The 17,475-nt window shown below is 30.2% G+C and overlaps 1 protein-coding gene and 1 long non-coding RNA gene across 7 annotated transcripts in view; one reads left to right on the top strand and one right to left on the bottom strand.

The window, feature by feature from the left end:
• The window catches only part of cln8 (CLN8 transmembrane ER and ERGIC protein), a 128,429-nt gene that overhangs the window by 52,957 nt on the left and 57,997 nt on the right, over window positions 1-17,475 (bottom strand). The gene's annotated exons all lie outside the window — the stretch shown is intronic.
• The window catches only part of LOC129418299 (uncharacterized), a 29,978-nt gene continuing 12,666 nt past the window's right edge, over window positions 164-17,475 (top strand). Inside the window, exons 1-4 of one of the 3 annotated variants that reach the window (XR_012370514.1) lie at window positions 164-1,129; window positions 1,317-1,447; window positions 2,759-2,830; window positions 2,916-7,266. This is a non-coding gene — a long non-coding RNA (uncharacterized lncRNA). The remainder of the gene's footprint in view (window positions 1,130-1,316; window positions 1,448-2,758; window positions 2,831-2,915; window positions 7,267-17,475) is intronic. The other 2 variants (XR_012370515.1, XR_012370513.1) reach the window with 2 other exon arrangements.

Below are 17,475 nucleotides of genomic sequence, written 5' to 3' on the forward strand. Positions count from 1 at the left end.
TTTTAATTACACTTTTAAAAAGTATGCTAAACTCAAGCATACTTTTAATGTATTTCTAAAAACTGCACTAGAGGTACACTACTAATAAATATATTTTTAATTACACTTTTTATAAGTATGCTTAACTCAAGCATACTTTTAATGCATTTCTAAAACCTGCACTAGAGGTACACTGGTAATAAATATATTTTTAATTACACTTTTTATAAGTATGCTTAACTCAAGCATACTTTTAATTTATTTCTAAAAAGTGCACTAGAGGTACGCTGGTAATAATTATATCTTTAATTACACTTTTTATCAGTATGCTAAACTCATGCATACTTTTAAGGTATTTCTAAAAAGTGCACTAGAGGTACGCTGGTAATAATTATCTTTAATTACACTTTTAAAAAGTATGCTAAACTCAAGCATACTTTTAATGTATTTCTAAAAAGTGCACTAGAGGTACACTGGTAATAAATATATCTTTAATTACATTTTAAAAAAGTATGCTAAACTCAAGCATACATTTAACGTATTTCTAAAAAGAGCACTAGAGGTACGCTGGGAAAAAATATATCTTTAATTACACTTTAAAAAAAAAATATGTTAAACACAAGCATACTTTTACAGAAGTTTTGGTGTATTGAGAAAAAAACATATATTTTTTAAAAACATGTACATTAATTTTAATAGGCTAACATTGCAATTTCAACATCATATCATTGAACATGCATTATATATTAATTTTACAAAGTTAATCCACATAAATTTGTTAGTGTTTATATTCAAACAAGACACGTGACGGACGTGACTAAACCTCATTGGTTCTTGGGATTCAGTACGTCACATTGGCTTCCTGATTCTGTTGTTCGACACACAACGTGCGTGATCGTTGGTAAATGTGGATTAAAAGTTGAAACTAAAACGGTTAAATTATATATAGTGATCATCAGAGGACTTGGCTGAAACAACGCAATTCTCGGCAATGTTTTTATTGTTGTTGCGATTAACTTTTTGAAATGTGAGCAGTTTTTAGTTCAAGTATCAAGTGGATCTGACATCGAGGGGAAATATAACGTTACGTTTCTTGGATTTCATTAAAGTACCTCGGTTTTTGTTTGAAGATGAATGAGAGAACATGAGGGTAAGTTAAGTGATGACAGAATTTTGCTTTTTTATTTTTAGTGAACTATTAAATAAGTAGAACATTTAGTATTACAGTATGTCTTAATTTTAACCCGGCTTCTTCAAGCATGTATGTTGTGTGGCTTTTGGAACATAATTTTTTTTTGAGTAAAGTAAAGCATTTAATTTTTCTCGTTGTATTTCAGAAATCATAACAGCCTGTCTTTTTTTAGCACAGCGGCATTCAAATTGACCAATCAGAGCCGAGAATTTCTAATAAGTCGAAGTAGAGATGAACAGATGAAGATACAGCCCGTAAAAATACTTATTCTTGGTGGTAAGTTTTTAGTTCTACAGTATTCTTATAACATTTAGATCACTTTTACGTTTTTCTAATGCTAATGTTTAAAGAGTAACTACCCTAAACCAACTTTTTTTAGTTAATGATCTGTAGAATGATGCTTTATTAGTGTAAGTTTTGGATATAAAGTGTTTCAATACTACAATATATGGTGTAAAAACGTCTGAGTGCTGCCCTCTTCAGGTTGAACGGTGGCTACTGCAGTTTAATTTTCCTATTGGATGTTGGGTCCAAAAAATAGGTTGTGACTAACCAGGTTCAAGCTCACTACACCCTTGTTACGATCTCACCACACACTTGGTACAAGCTTAGTTCGTCCTCTCTATCTCCATTGGGATCTGCCAACTTTTCTTGCATTTTTCAAATATTGCCAGTGGGTGGAGTCAGGCTCTGACCAGGGGTTTAGTTACGCTTCAATGCAATGCTAGTACTAGACTAAAAGGTATGTTTGAGCTGTCTTCTCTGAAAATAACTGAAAATAAATTTTACCATAGTCCTTTTTGCTTTGTTTTTTACATCCTCTAATGTTTCAAGATACTAACTCAAAAATAACCAAGTAAAAATGTTTTGACAATCGGCGTGAATATACCACAATAAAACAGTAAAACTCAGAACAGAACTCTGAATGTCACATTTTACACTATCAGCATCATATCATAATATGTTATTCTGTTCGTTTTGCTTTTTCCTCATATAGTAGTAAAAGTGAGATCTCACTTGTCTCTCTTATTTCACCTGACACTTTTACACAACATTACAAAGACATTAATATATTACTAACGTGATTAGCCTGCTGGACGAATTGTAAAAAACAGCACAATGTAAGCACTGCTAGAACAGGCTAGCTGAATTTATCTTAATGATTACAGAGATAAGACAACACATAAAACTTGCAACCTTTCTCAGTTTGCACATCTGGACAATTCTTCACACATCATAGGTTGTAAATTTGGGTAAATCCAGCAAACGAGTAAATTTTAGTGATTCTGCTGTCACTCTGCTTTAAATCTCCCGTATCGTAAACTTAAGTGCAACCTTGAGTCAAACGTGGAAGTTAAGCGTGCATAGAGTCCATTGGCATGACTTCTGATTTCCTTAAATCTCCTTAAACAGAGGCAAACTTTTCTTGTAAGCAAGACCACAATAGACATGTCAATGGAAAATGCCCTTGGTTAAAATAAAACACAATTATCAAAGTAAAGCATATCCTGTAATACACACAGGTTGCATTATATGAGTGTCAGTGAGTTAAGCCTCCTATAACTCTATGTTCAATGTAACTTGTAGAGTGCCATGTACCGACGGATCAAACAGACACTCATGTCAAGCTTGATGACTACACAGTCAAAGCTTTAAAAGGTAAACTGAGGAGTTAAAATTCTAATGCATATCTATGTTCATTAATTATTGGTTAATTTTGTATATTTCTGTTTCCTTTTAAAAGACCTTGTGATTAAGTCTTCAGTGTCTGAATGGCAAGAAGAAGTGACCCTTCACTTAAACGTCACATTTAAACTGCTCTGTGTTTTGGTTCAGCCATTTGCAGGTTTATCTCGAGTTAGTTCAAATGCACTTCTGCATTTTTCCCAGTAACTTTTTGTTTAGAGAATTACATTATTATGATTATATGAATATTCAATGGTTGCATATTCATAGTGTACTTTTCATATTGATGTATAAATGTTCCACAATTTGATAAAAGTAGCTCATTGCATTTCACTGATCTTTGTTTTTATATTGTAAAATCATTTCAATAGCAGTAAATACATACTTAGTTGTTTCTTTAACATTTAATTAGTTGTTAATGATGGAAGAAACCGGTTCGTATGTATGAAAACAGAATAGGTATCATTTTAGAATGAGTTAAAACATGTTTTGGTGGCAAACATGCAGGTAAAATACTACATATATAACATTCTAATAGTATACTGTACTGTAATTCAAATGTCACGTACAGTAGATTAGAAATGATTTATTTTATGTGTACAAATGTGTGGGCAATATATTATTATTTCATTTTGTATGCTATATTATTTATGTAATATTATTATATCTGAAATTATTAAATTATATTTATAAATGTTTAAAAGGTGGGTTCAAATGTGCTTCAAGTTGTAACTGAATACAATTTTAGAAAATAGCACAGTTGAGTACACTTAGATTGTTTTAAGTTTGTCTTAACAAGTACTAAATACTATTTTTTAGTATATTAAGCACAATTTACTGCACGAAAATAAAGCGCTTTTGGTACCTTAAGGTTGTGAACTTACAGTGTATTTTAGTGAACTTTTTCACCTGGGAATACATTTGGTATATTATTTTAACATACTACTAGTATATTTTAAAGTAGATTCGTAAATGTTTAAAGGTGGGTTCAAGTTGTAATTAAAGATATTTTTTAAATACAGACCTAGTATATTAAAATTACATTTTAGTTCAACTTCATGGTGTCTCAAAATAGCACAGTTGAGTACACTAAGATGGTCTTAAGTTCATCTTAAAAAGTACTTAATACTACTTTTTAGTATACTAAGTTCAAAATTAGTGTGCGAAAATAGAGCACTTTTAGTATAATGTGGAAAGTGTACTTAAATTGTGTATTTAAGTGAACTTTTTTCACCTAGGAATACATTTGGAATATTACTTTTACATACCATTAGTATACTTTAATGTATATTTAAAAATGCTTAAAGGTGGGTTCAAGTGTACTTCAAGTTATAATGAAATATATTTTTTAAATACAGACATAGTATGTTAAAAATACATTTTAGTTCAACTTCATGGTGTCTCAAAATAGCACAGTTGAGTACACTAAGATGGTATTAAGTTCATCTTAAGAAGCACTAAATACTACTTTTTAGTATATTAAGTTCAAAATTAGTGTGCGAAAATAGAGCACTTTTAGTATATTGTGGAAAAGTGTACTAAGTGTACTTAAATAAAGTGTATTTTAGTGCACTTTTTTTTTACCTGGGGGGTACAATGGTTTCCGTCTATTCCTATTGTTTAATATAAGCGAGTAATTTAACTAATATAATGTTGTTCTGTTTTAATAAAAATAATAATAAACACATACTAAGCATTATGGAAAATTATGAGACGCGCTATCAAGGTACAGTGTTTTCCGTCTATTCCTATATTTAATATAAGCGAGTAATTTAACTAATTTAATGTTGTTCTGTTTTAATAAAAATAATAATAAACACATACTAAACATTATGGAAAATTATGAGATGCGCTATCAAGCAGTTTATTTCGTGCATATACTGTAAGGCAATGATATTGAATACCTTTATTCATTGTAATAGCAGAATATTATGCATACAAACAGCGCATCTAAATCCGCGTAATTTCCCACCTAACAGGGAACGTTCCCACAACTTTCGCTAACGTTCTTTAAAGGTTGTGTAAATGTTAGGAAAAAACGTTATTTAAATAATGTTTTTAGAACGTTTTTAGAACGTTATAAGTAAGAATTTACGTTCTGGGAATGTTGGGGAAAAACGTTCTTAGAACAATGTTCTTGGAACGTCCTAATGACGTTATTCATACTTGATGAACGTTCTCATAAAGACGAGAGAAAACGTTCTTAGAACAATGTTCTTGGAACGTCCTAATGACGTTATTCATACTTGATGAACGTTCTCATAAAGACGAGAGAAAACGTTCTTAGAACAATGTTCTTGGAACGTCCTAATGACGTTATTCATACTTGATGAACGTTCTCATAATGACGAGCTTGTTCTTTGTGTGTGTGTGTGTGTTTGTGTACCTGGTAATTGTCCCCACAAAGATAGGAATACCAGTATTTTTGTGACCTTGTGGGGACATTTTGACGACCCCATGAGGAAACAAGCTTATAAATCAAACAGAATGATGTTTCTTGTGAATGTGAAGTAGTAGAAGGGTTTCTTTGATGGTTGGGGTTAGGGAATGGGGTAGGTAAGGGGAATAGAATATACGGTTTGTATGGTATAAAATGCATTACGTCTATGGAATGTCCCCACAAAACATGGAAACCAGAGTGTGTGTGTGTGTGTGTATGTGTCCGTGTGTGCGTGTGTTGTAATTGTGCTTCTATTCTTTTGCTGTTGTGATAATATTTAAAAAAGAATATTACACCTGTACTTCTGCAATTCTATCCTTATTTATGTATTTATTTATTGGCAAAACAATTACAAAAATCAAATAAAAAGTTATTTATTGCATTTGAAGCTTGATGCGTATATAAATAATTAAATAGCTATCTGGTCAACTCCTGGTAAAAAAACTCCTGGTTATGTTACTGTGCAACCCTCCGAGGTTTATCTGATCGCCATTTGCGCATGCGCACAAAACAACAAAAAGGTCTTGGAAACAGCAACAGCAGAACACTTCTAGAAAAGGTATAGTGCCAATGATTTTTCTTCTTATAGAATATTAAGTGTTAGCTTTGTTTAATTACCTTTATTTCAATTGTGTCACCTTATAATTTATATCACACGGATTATTTAAGGTAGAGCATTTCAATAAAGTAAAATACAAAAATGTAATATATGGCCATATATGTACTTATATTTTACATAGTATGACATATATCTATACATATATTTGACTTATCTGAGAACACAATATATGCCTGCAACATATATGTACATTTATATGTCCAAACATGTGAAAAAATATTTGGTTCCATCAATATATGATACCATATATCTGCATATATTACAGTATAGTATTGGTTTCTCGCATATCTGGACAACATTAATTATAAATATGTGACATACATACTTGTTTTCCATATATCTATACATATATTTGACTTATCTGAGAACACAATATATGCCTGCAACATATATTAACATGTCCAAACATGTAAAAAAAATATTTGGTGTCATCAATATATGATACCATATATCTGCATATATTACAGTATAGTATTGGTTTCTCGCATATATGGACAACATTAATTCTAAATATGTGACATACATATTTGTTTTCCACATATTTAATAAATGTATGTAAACATACATGCATGTGATACTGATGCATTTTTAAAGCTGTGGCATATGGTTATGGTACTTTGTGGATGTATTTGTCAAAAATGACAAAGAAAACACTGCATTATTGTATTAAAAATGCTATATTATGAAGTCCTGTTAGTTTTGTGATCTAAAGACCCCCCCCCAGGATTACCATCAGACAGGTTTTTGCTTTTATACAGCAAGTAAAAATTATCTGGTCAGATCATCTTTAAATATGTAAGTGAGTGTTCAAGAAGATTTGAAATGTATGATCATTATGGGGAATCAACAGCTATTTTAATTACTTTGAACAAAAATGACTGCATTAGTTTACCATCATCAGAAAACTGCCAACTAAGTCTGTGTATATTAACAAACAGTGAAAAGTTGATACTGATTATTATTAATAATCACAAATCAATTACATTATTATTTTTATTTTTTTTATTTATTTTATTTGTGCAGGGATTGGTAAAGTTAATAAATAAATAAATAACCTAATGTTATTTTGTGGTTGCTTTTATATCTTTTAGTATAGTGTTTGTTTAGCGAATTTTTATTATTATTATTATTAAATCGTGTTAATGTATTGCTTTATTAATAATAAATAGTCAAAAGAACATAGAATTTCCTCCACTGCCTATTGAATGCGCCACACCCAGTCCAGTGGGAGGCGCTAATGACCCTTCAGTTGCCAACCGCCACTCAGGCCAAAAGCGCAGAAGAACAAAATAACCGGGAAAATCTGACAGGACTGAGAGAAGAGTATAACAGCACAGCGGGGTTTCAGAAGTAAGTTTAAAATATTTAATATATTAATATATTAATATATTTCTTGCTGTCTAGTTTGTTACAGCCTAATTAGTCATTACTGTTAGGGGAGGTTTGCAAGTTTTTGTCGTAGTAATCGTGTAGCTTGCGGTTTACTATGGTTTCATACTTAATTTTTCTTGGGTGTTTTTGTAAGTACGTCTTAATTAAATGTTATTGCACAATGCACAAAACTGTTCAGAATCTTTCAGTTTATATTATTCTGGTTAACCTAATGAAGCGTGTTCTTAAAGGAACAGTGATTAATAAACTGCGGTCAAGTGGGCCGCGCTTCGAAAATGCACGGTCAAGTGGGCCGCACTTTTTTTTAATGTGCGCGTCTATTAATGTACTTACGGTAATCGGTGCTGGAACCCGTCAAAAGGCTTTCCCTTTCCTTAAGAACGGCAAGAGAATAAAGAGACATCAGAGAAGTTATTTGTTTCGTTTTCCCATCTTATTAGAACTCAAATAACGGTTTTAGTTTAAAAAACTTGACTTTAATTTTCGATCTTAATGTTTGTATATGCACAGTCACAGACTGTCTGTCTGTTCCTCGTTGTTTTCCCCGTTTATAACCGTCTGGACGTCATTTTCCATAATTCTCCACTCTCTCTCACCTGTTTGTCTGCCTTCATATTCATCACTTCACTCCCTATATGAGCTTGTTATTTTATTACGTTTTTGTTTAAATGTAATGTTTTATATGTTTTACATAATTATTATTAATAATTTATAATTAATTTACAGTAATTATTAAACAGTATTTATTAAATTGTGTGTGTGTGTCTGTGTGTGTGTGTGTGTGTGTGTGTGTGTGTGTGTGTGTGTGTGTATACACCCTTATATATATAAAAACCTAAAAACCTTTCCGTTATAGGTTAACTCATTCTGTCACTTGATGCTTGTTTAGGGTCACCCTGACTATAACTGTACCCATTTATAAGTCATTTAACTGTATATTATTTATGATTTTCCATAAAAACCTTTCCTTTATAGGTTAACTCATTCTGTCAATTGATGTTTGTTTAGGGTCACCCTGTTTATAACTGTACTCATTTATAAGTCATTTAACTGTATATTATTTATGATTTTCTATAAAAACCTTTCCTTTATAGGTTAACTCATTCTGTCACTTGATGCTTGTTTAGGGTCGCCCTGACTATAACTGTACTCATTTATAAGTCATTTAACTGTATATTATTTATGATTTTCCATAAAAACCTTTCCTTTATAGGTTAACTCATTCTGTCAATTGATGTTTGTTTAGGGTCACCCTGTTTATAACTGTACCCATTTATAAGTCATTTAACTGTATATTATTTATTATTTTCCATAAAAACCTTTCCTTTATAGGTTAACTCATTCTGTCACTTGATGCTTGTTTAGGGTCGCCCTGACTATAACTGTACCCATTTATAAGTCATTTAACTGTATATTATTTATTATTTTCCATAAAAACCTTTCCTTTATAGGTTAACTCATTCTGTCAATTGATGCTTGTTTGGGGTCACCCTGACTATAACTGTACCCATTTATAAGTCATTTAACTGTATATTATTTTCCATGGGGACCTTTCCTTTGTGGGTTGACTCATTCTGTCGCTTGATGCTTGTTTGGGGTCACCCTGACTGTGACTGTGCCCGTTTGTGGGTCATTTAACTGTATATTATTTATGATTTTCCATAAAAACCTTTCCTTTATAGGTTAACTCATTCTGTCACTTGATGCTTGTTTAGGGTCACCCTGACTATAACTGTACCCATTTATAAGTCATTTAACTGTATATTATTTATGATTTTCCATAAAAACCTTTCCTTTATAGGTTAACTCATTCTGTCACTTGATGCTTGTTTAGGGTCACCCTGTTTATAACTGTACTCATTTATAAGTCATTTAACTGTATATTATTTATGATTTTCTATAAAAACCTTTCCTTTATAGGTTAACTCATTCTGTCAAATGATGCTTGTTTAGGGTCACCCTGACTATAACTGTACTCATTTATAAGTCATTTAACTGTATATTATTTATGATTTTCTATAAAAACCTTTCCTTTGTGGGTTGACTCATTCTGTCGATTGATGTTTGTTTGGGGTCACCCTGTTTATAACTGTACTCATTTATAAGTCATTTAACTGTATATTATTTATGATTTTCTATAAAAACCTTTCCTTTATAGGTTAACTCATTCTGTCACTTGATGCTTGTTTAGGGTCACCCTGACTATAACTGTACTCATTTATAAGTCATTTAACTGTATATTATTTTCCATAAAAACCTTTCCTTTACAGGTTAACTCATTCTGTCAATTGATGCTTGTTTAGGGTCACCCTGTTTATAACTGTACTCATTTATAAGTCATTTAACTGTATATTATTTATGATTTTCTATAAAAACCTTTCCTTTATAGGTTAACTCATTCTGTCACTTGATGCTTGTTTAGGGTCACCCTGACTATAACTGTACTCATTTATAAGTCATTTAACTGTATATTATTTATGATTTTCCATAAAAACCTTTCCTTTACAGGTTAACTCATTCTGTCAATTGATGTTTGTTTAGGGTCACCCTGTTTATAACTGTACTCATTTATAAGTCATTTAACTGTATATTATTTATGATTTTCCATAAAAACCTTTCCTTTATAGGTTAACTCATTCTGTCAATTGATGTTTGTTTAGGGTCACCCTGTTTATAACTGTACTCATTTATAAGTCATTTAACTGTATATTATTTATGATTTTCCATAAAAACCTTTACTTTATAGGTTAACTCATTCTGTCACTTGATGCTTGTTTAGGGTCACCCTGACTATAACTGTACCCATTTATAAGTCATTTAACTGTATATTATTTATGATTTTCCATAAAAACCTTTCCTTTATAGGTTAACTCATTCTGTCACTTGATGCTTGTTTAGGGTCACCCTGTTTATAACTGTACTCATTTATAAGTCATTTAACTGTATATTATTTATGATTTTCTATAAAAACCTTTCCTTTATAGGTTAACTCATTCTGTCAATTGATGCTTGTTTAGGGTCACCCTGTTTATAACTGTACTCATTTATAAGTCATTTAACTGTATATTATTTATGATTTTCTATAAAAACCTTTCCTTTATAGGTTAACTCATTCTGTCAATTGATGCTTGTTTAGGGTCACCCTGACTATAACTGTACCCATTTATAAGTCATTTAACTGTATATTATTTATGATTTTCTATAAAAACCTTTCCTTTACAGGTTAACTCATTCTGTCAATTGATGTTTGTTTAGGGTCACCCTGTTTATAACTGTACTCATTTATAAGTCATTTAACTGTATATTATTTATGATTTTCTATAAAAACCTTTCCTTTATAGGTTAACTCATTCTGTCAATTGATGCTTGTTTAGGGTCACCCTGACTATAACTGTACTCATTTATAAGTCATTTAACTGTATATTATTTATGATTTTCTATAAAAACCATTCCTTTATAGGTTAACTCATTCTGTCACTTGATGCTTGTTTAGGGTCACCCTGTTTATAACTGTACTCATTTATAAGTCATTTAACTGTATATTATTTATGATTTTCTATAAAAACCTTTCCTTTATAGGTTAACTCATTCTGTCAATTGATGCTTGTTTAGGGTCACCCTGACTATAACTGTACTCATTTATAAGTCATTTAACTGTATATTATTTATGATTTTCTATAAAAACCTTTCCTTTATAGGTTAACTCATTCTGTCACTTGATGCTTGTTTAGGGTCACCCTGTTTATAACTGTACTCATTTATAAGTCATTTAACTGTATATTATTTATGATTTTCCATAAAAACCTTTCCTTTACAGGTTAACTCATTCTGTCAATTGATGCTTGTTTAGGGTCACCCTGACTATAACTGTACTCATTTATAAGTCATTTAACTGTATATTATTTATGATTTTCCATAAAAACCTTTCCTTTATAGGTTAACTCATTCTGTCAATTGAGGTTTGTTTAGGGTCACCCTGTTTATAACTGTATTCATTTATAAGTCATTTAACTGTATATTATTTATGATTTTCCATAAAAACCTTTCCTTTATAGGTTAACTCATTCTGTCAATTGATGCTTGTTTAGGGTCACCCTGTTTATAACTGTACTCATTTATAAGTCATTTAACTGTATATTATTTATGATTTTCTATAAAAACCTTTCCTTTATAGGTTAACTCATTCTGTCAATTGATGCTTGTTTAGGGTCACCCTGACTATAACTGTACCCATTTATAAGTCATTTAACTGTATATTATTTATGATTTTCTATAAAAACCTTTCCTTTATAGGTTAACTCATTCTGTCACTTGATGCTTGTTTAGGGTCGCCCTGACTATAACTGTACCCATTTATAAGTCATTTAACTGTATATTATTTATGATTTTCTATAAAAACCTTTCCTTTATAGGTTAACTCATTCTGTCAATTGATGCTTGTTTAGGGTCACCCTGACTATAACTGTACCCATTTATAAGTCATTTAACTGTATATTATTTATGATTTTCTATAAAAACCTTTCCTTTATAGGTTAACTCATTCTGTCAATTGATGCTTGTTTAGGGTCACCCTGACTATAACTGTACCCATTTATAAGTCATTTAACTGTATATTATTTATGATTTTCTATAAAAACCTTTCCTTTATAGGTTAACTCATTCTGTCAATTGATGCTTGTTTAGGGTCACCCTGTTTATAACTGTACTCATTTATAAGTCATTTAACTGTATATTATTTATGATTTTCTATAAAAACCTTTCCTTTATAGGTTAACTCATTCTGTCAATTGATGCTTGTTTAGGGTCACCCTGACTATAACTGTACTCATTTATAAGTCATTTAACTGTATATTATTTATGATTTTCTATAAAAACCTTTCCTTTATAGGTTAACTCATTCTGTCACTTGATGCTTGTTTAGGGTCACCCTGACTATAACTGTACTCATTTATAAGTCATTTAACTGTATATTATTTATGATTTTCCATAAAAACCTTTCCTTTATAGGTTAACTCATTCTGTCAATTGAGGTTTGTTTAGGGTCACCCTGTTTATAACTGTACTCATTTATAAGTCATTTAACTGTATATTATTTATGATTTTCCATAAAAACCTTTCCTTTATAGGTTAACTCATTCTGTCAATTGATGCTTGTTTAGGGTCACCCTGACTATAACTGTACCCATTTATAAGTCATTTAACTGTATATTATTTTCCATAAAAACCTTTCCTTTATAGGTTAACTCATTCTGTCACTTGATGCTTGTTTAGGGTCACCCTGACTATAACTGTACTCATTTATAAGTCATTTAACTGTATATTATTTATGATTTTCTATAAAAACCTTTCCTTTATAGGTTAACTCATTCTGTCAATTGATGCTTGTTTAGGGTCACCCTGACTATAACTGTACCCATTTATAAGTCATTTAACTGTATATTATTTATGATTTTCCATAAAAACCTTTACTTTATAGGTTAACTCATTCTGTCACTTGATGCTTGTTTAGGGTCACCCTGACTATAACTGTACCCATTTATAAGTCATTTAACTGTATATTATTTATGATTTTCCATAAAAACCTTTCCTTTATAGGTTAACTCATTCTGTCACTTGATGCTTGTTTAGGGTCACCCTGTTTATAACTGTACTCATTTATAAGTCATTTAACTGTATATTATTTATGATTTTCTATAAAAACCTTTCCTTTACAGGTTAACTCATTCTGTCAATTGATGCTTGTTTAGGGTCACCCTGTTTATAACTGTACTCATTTATAAGTCATTTAACTGTATATTATTTATGATTTTCCATAAAAACCTTTCCTTTATAGGTTAACTCATTCTGTCAATTGATGCTTGTTTAGGGTCACCCTGTTTATAACTGTACTCATTTATAAGTCATTTAACTGTATATTATTTATGATTTTCTATAAAAACCTTTCCTTTATAGGTTAACTCATTCTGTCAATTGATGCTTGTTTAGGGTCACCCTGTTTATAACTGTACTCATTTATAAGTCATTTAACTGTATATTATTTATGATTTTCTATAAAAACCTTTCCTTTATAGGTTAACTCATTCTGTCAATTGATGCTTGTTTAGGGTCACCCTGTTTATAACTGTAATCATTTATAAGTCATTTAACTGTATATTATTTATGATTTTCTATAAAAACCTTTCCTTTATAGGTTAACTCATTCTGTCAATTGATGCTTGTTTAGGGTCACCCTGTTTATAACTGTACTCATTTATAAGTCATTTAACTGTATATTATTTATGATTTTCTATAAAAACCTTTCCTTTATAGGTTAACTCATTCTGTCAATTGATGTTTGTTTAGGGTCACCCTGTTTATAACTGTACTCATTTATAAGTCATTTAACTGTATATTATTTATGATTTTCTATAAAAACCTTTCCTTTATAGGTTAACTCATTCTGTCAATTGATGCTTGTTTAGGGTCACCCTGACTATAACTGTACCCATTTATAAGTCATTTAACTGTATATTATTTATGATTTTCTATAAAAACCTTTCCTTTACAGGTTAACTCATTCTGTCAATTGATGTTTGTTTAGGGTCACCCTGTTTATAACTGTACTCATTTATAAGTCATTTAACTGTATATTATTTATGATTTTCCATAAAAACCTTTCCTTTATAGGTTAACTCATTCTGTCAATTGATGCTTGTTTAGGGTCACCCTGACTATAACTGTACCCATTTATAAGTCATTTAACTGTATATTATTTTCCATAAAAACCTTTCCTTTATAGGTTAACTCATTCTGTCACTTGATGCTTGTTTAGGGTCACCCTGACTATAACTGTACTCATTTATAAGTCATTTAACTGTATATTATTTATGATTTTCTATAAAAACCTTTCCTTTATAGGTTAACTCATTCTGTCAATTGATGCTTGTTTAGGGTCACCCTGACTATAACTGTACTCATTTATAAGTCATTTAACTGTATATTATTTATGATTTTCTATAAAAACCTTTCCTTTATAGGTTAACTCATTCTGTCAATTGATGCTTGTTTAGGGTCACCCTGACTATAACTGTACTCATTTATAAGTCATTTAACTGTATATTATTTATGATTTTCCATAAAAACCTTTCCTTTATAGGTTAACTCATTCTGTCAATTGATGCTTGTTTAGGGTCACCCTGACTATAACTGTACCCATTTATAAGTCATTTAACTGTATATTATTTATGATTTTCTATAAAAACCTTTCCTTTACAGGTTAACTCATTCTGTCAATTGATGTTTGTTTAGGGTCACCCTGTTTATAACTGTACTCATTTATAAGTCATTTAACTGTATATTATTTATGATTTTCCATAAAAACCTTTCCTTTATAGGTTAACTCATTCTGTCAATTGATGCTTGTTTAGGGTCACCCTGACTATAACTGTACCCATTTATAAGTCATTTAACTGTATATTATTTTCCATAAAAACCTTTCCTTTATAGGTTAACTCATTCTGTCAATTGATGCTTGTTTAGGGTCACCCTGACTATAACTGTACCCATTTATAAGTCATTTAACTGTATATTATTTTCCATAAAAACCTTTCCGTTATAGGTTAACTCATTCTGTCACTTGATGTTTGTTTGTGTCACATGCCACTGATGGCAACTAAAGAAGGTTGCATTTCTTAAATCAAATTTTAAGAAACATCACATTGGATCGAACCCTAAAAGAGTGCAATAAGCAGAACGTTTTTTTTTTTAAAAGAATATTAAGAACTTTGTACATTTAAAAAAATCACTGGTGTATTTTAAACTTTTATTTATTTTTAAAAGTTTATTTTATATAATTGATTTTACATTTATTGTTCTATTGTTTTTGTTTATTTAATTTAAAAATAAAGTGTGTAAAGTATAAAGAGAAAAATACAGATCTCTATTTATGTTCTATCAAAAATGAAATCAAGAAATGTTTGTCCAAATGTGACACATGCAAATTATTTGAGTTCTAATAAATAATACAGTTTAAGAAAGAACTTTTTTGACTTTACCTTTATTATTCTTCAAAGAAATACAGTAAAATGATTTGATAGTCAGGGTGACCCTAAACAAACATCAAGTGACAGAATGAGTTAACCTATAAAGGAAAGGTTTTTATAGAAAATCATAAATAATATACAGTTAAATGACTTATAAATGAGTACAGTTATAGTCAGGGTAACCCTAAACAAGCATCAATTGACAGAATGAGTAACCTATAAAGGAAAGGTTTTTATGGAAAATAATATACAGTTAAATGACTTATAAATGAGTACAGTTATAGTCAGGGTGACCCTAAACAAGCATCAAGTGACAGAATGAGTTAACCTGTAAAGGAAAGGTTTTTATAGAAAATCATAAATAATATACAGTTAAATGACTTATAAATGAGTACAGTTATAGTCAGGGTGACCCTAAACAAGCATCAATTGACAGAATGAGTTAACCTATAAAGGAAAGGTTTTTATGGAAAATCATAAATAATATACAGTTAAATGACTTATAAATGAGTACAGTTTATAGTCAGGGTGACCCTAAACAAGCATCAAGTGACAGAATGAGTTAACCTATAAAGGAAAGGTTTTTATAGAAAATCATAAATAATATACAGTTAAATGACTTATAAATGAGTACAGTTATAGTCAGGGTGACCCTAAACAAGCATCAATTGACAGAATGAGTTAACCTATAAAGGAAAGGTTTTTATGGAAAATCATAAATAATATACAGTTAAATGACTTATAAATGGGTACAGTTATAAACAGGGTGACCCTAAACAAACCTCAATTGACAGAATGAGTTAACCTATAAAGGAAAGGTTTTTATGGAAAATCATAAATAATATACAGTTAAATGACTTATAAATGAGTACAGTTATAGTCAGGGTGACCCTAAACAAGCATCAAGTGACAGAATGAGTTAACCTATAAAGGAAAGGTTTTTATAGAAAATCATAAATAATATACAGTTAAATGACTTATAAATGAGTACAGTTATAGTCAGGGTGACCCTAAACAAGCATCAATTGACAGAATGAGTTAACCTATAAAGGAAAGGTTTTTATGGAAAATCATAAATAATATACAGTTAAATGACTTATAAATGAGTACAGTTATAGTCAGGGTGACCCTAAACAAGCATCAATTGACAGAATGAGTTAACCTATAAAGGAAAGGTTTTTATAGAAAATCATAAATAATATACAGTTAAATGACTTATAAATGAGTACAGTTATAGTCAGGGTGACCCTAAACAAGCATCAAGTGACAGAATGAGTTAACCTATAAAGGAAAGGTTTTTATAGAAAATCATAAATAATATACAGTTAAATGACTTATAAATGAGTACAGTTATAGTCAGGGTGACCCTAAACAAGCATCAAGTGACAGAATGAGTTGACCTATAGGGGAAAGGTTTTTATAGAAAATCATAAATAATATACAGTTAAATGACTTATAAATGAGTACAGTTATAGTCAGGGTGACCCTAAACAAGCATCAATTGACAGAATGAGTTAACCTATAAAGGAAAGGTTTTTATAGAAAATCATAAATAATATACAGTTAAATGACTTATAAATGAGTACAGTTATAGTCAGGGTGACCCTAAACAAGCATCAATTGACAGAATGAGTTAACCTATAAAGGAAAGGTTTTTATGGAAAATCATAAATAATATACAGTTAAATGACTTATAAATGAGTACAGTTATAGTCAGGGTGACCCTAAACAAACATCAATTGACAGAATGAGTTAACCTATAAAGGAAAGGTTTTTATGGAAAATCATAAATAATATACAGTTAAATGACTTATAAATGAGTACAGTTATAGTCAGGGTGACCCTAAACAAGCATCAATTGACAGAATGAGTTAACCTATAAAGGAAAGGTTTTTATAGAAAATCATAAATAATATACAGTTAAATGACTTATAAATGGGTACAGTTATAAACAGGGTGACCCTAAACAAACATCAATTGACAGAATGAGTTAACCTATAAAGGAAAGGTTTTTATGGAAAATCATAAATAATGTACAGTTAGATGACTTATAAATGAGTACAGTTATAAACAGGGTGACCCTAAACAAACATCAATTGACAGAATGAGTTAACCTATAAAGGAAAGGTTTTTATGGAAAATCATA

Source organism: Misgurnus anguillicaudatus, chromosome 7 (genome assembly GCF_027580225.2).
Source record: "Misgurnus anguillicaudatus chromosome 7, ASM2758022v2, whole genome shotgun sequence".
Lineage (NCBI taxonomy): Eukaryota > Metazoa > Chordata > Actinopteri > Cypriniformes > Cobitidae > Misgurnus > Misgurnus anguillicaudatus.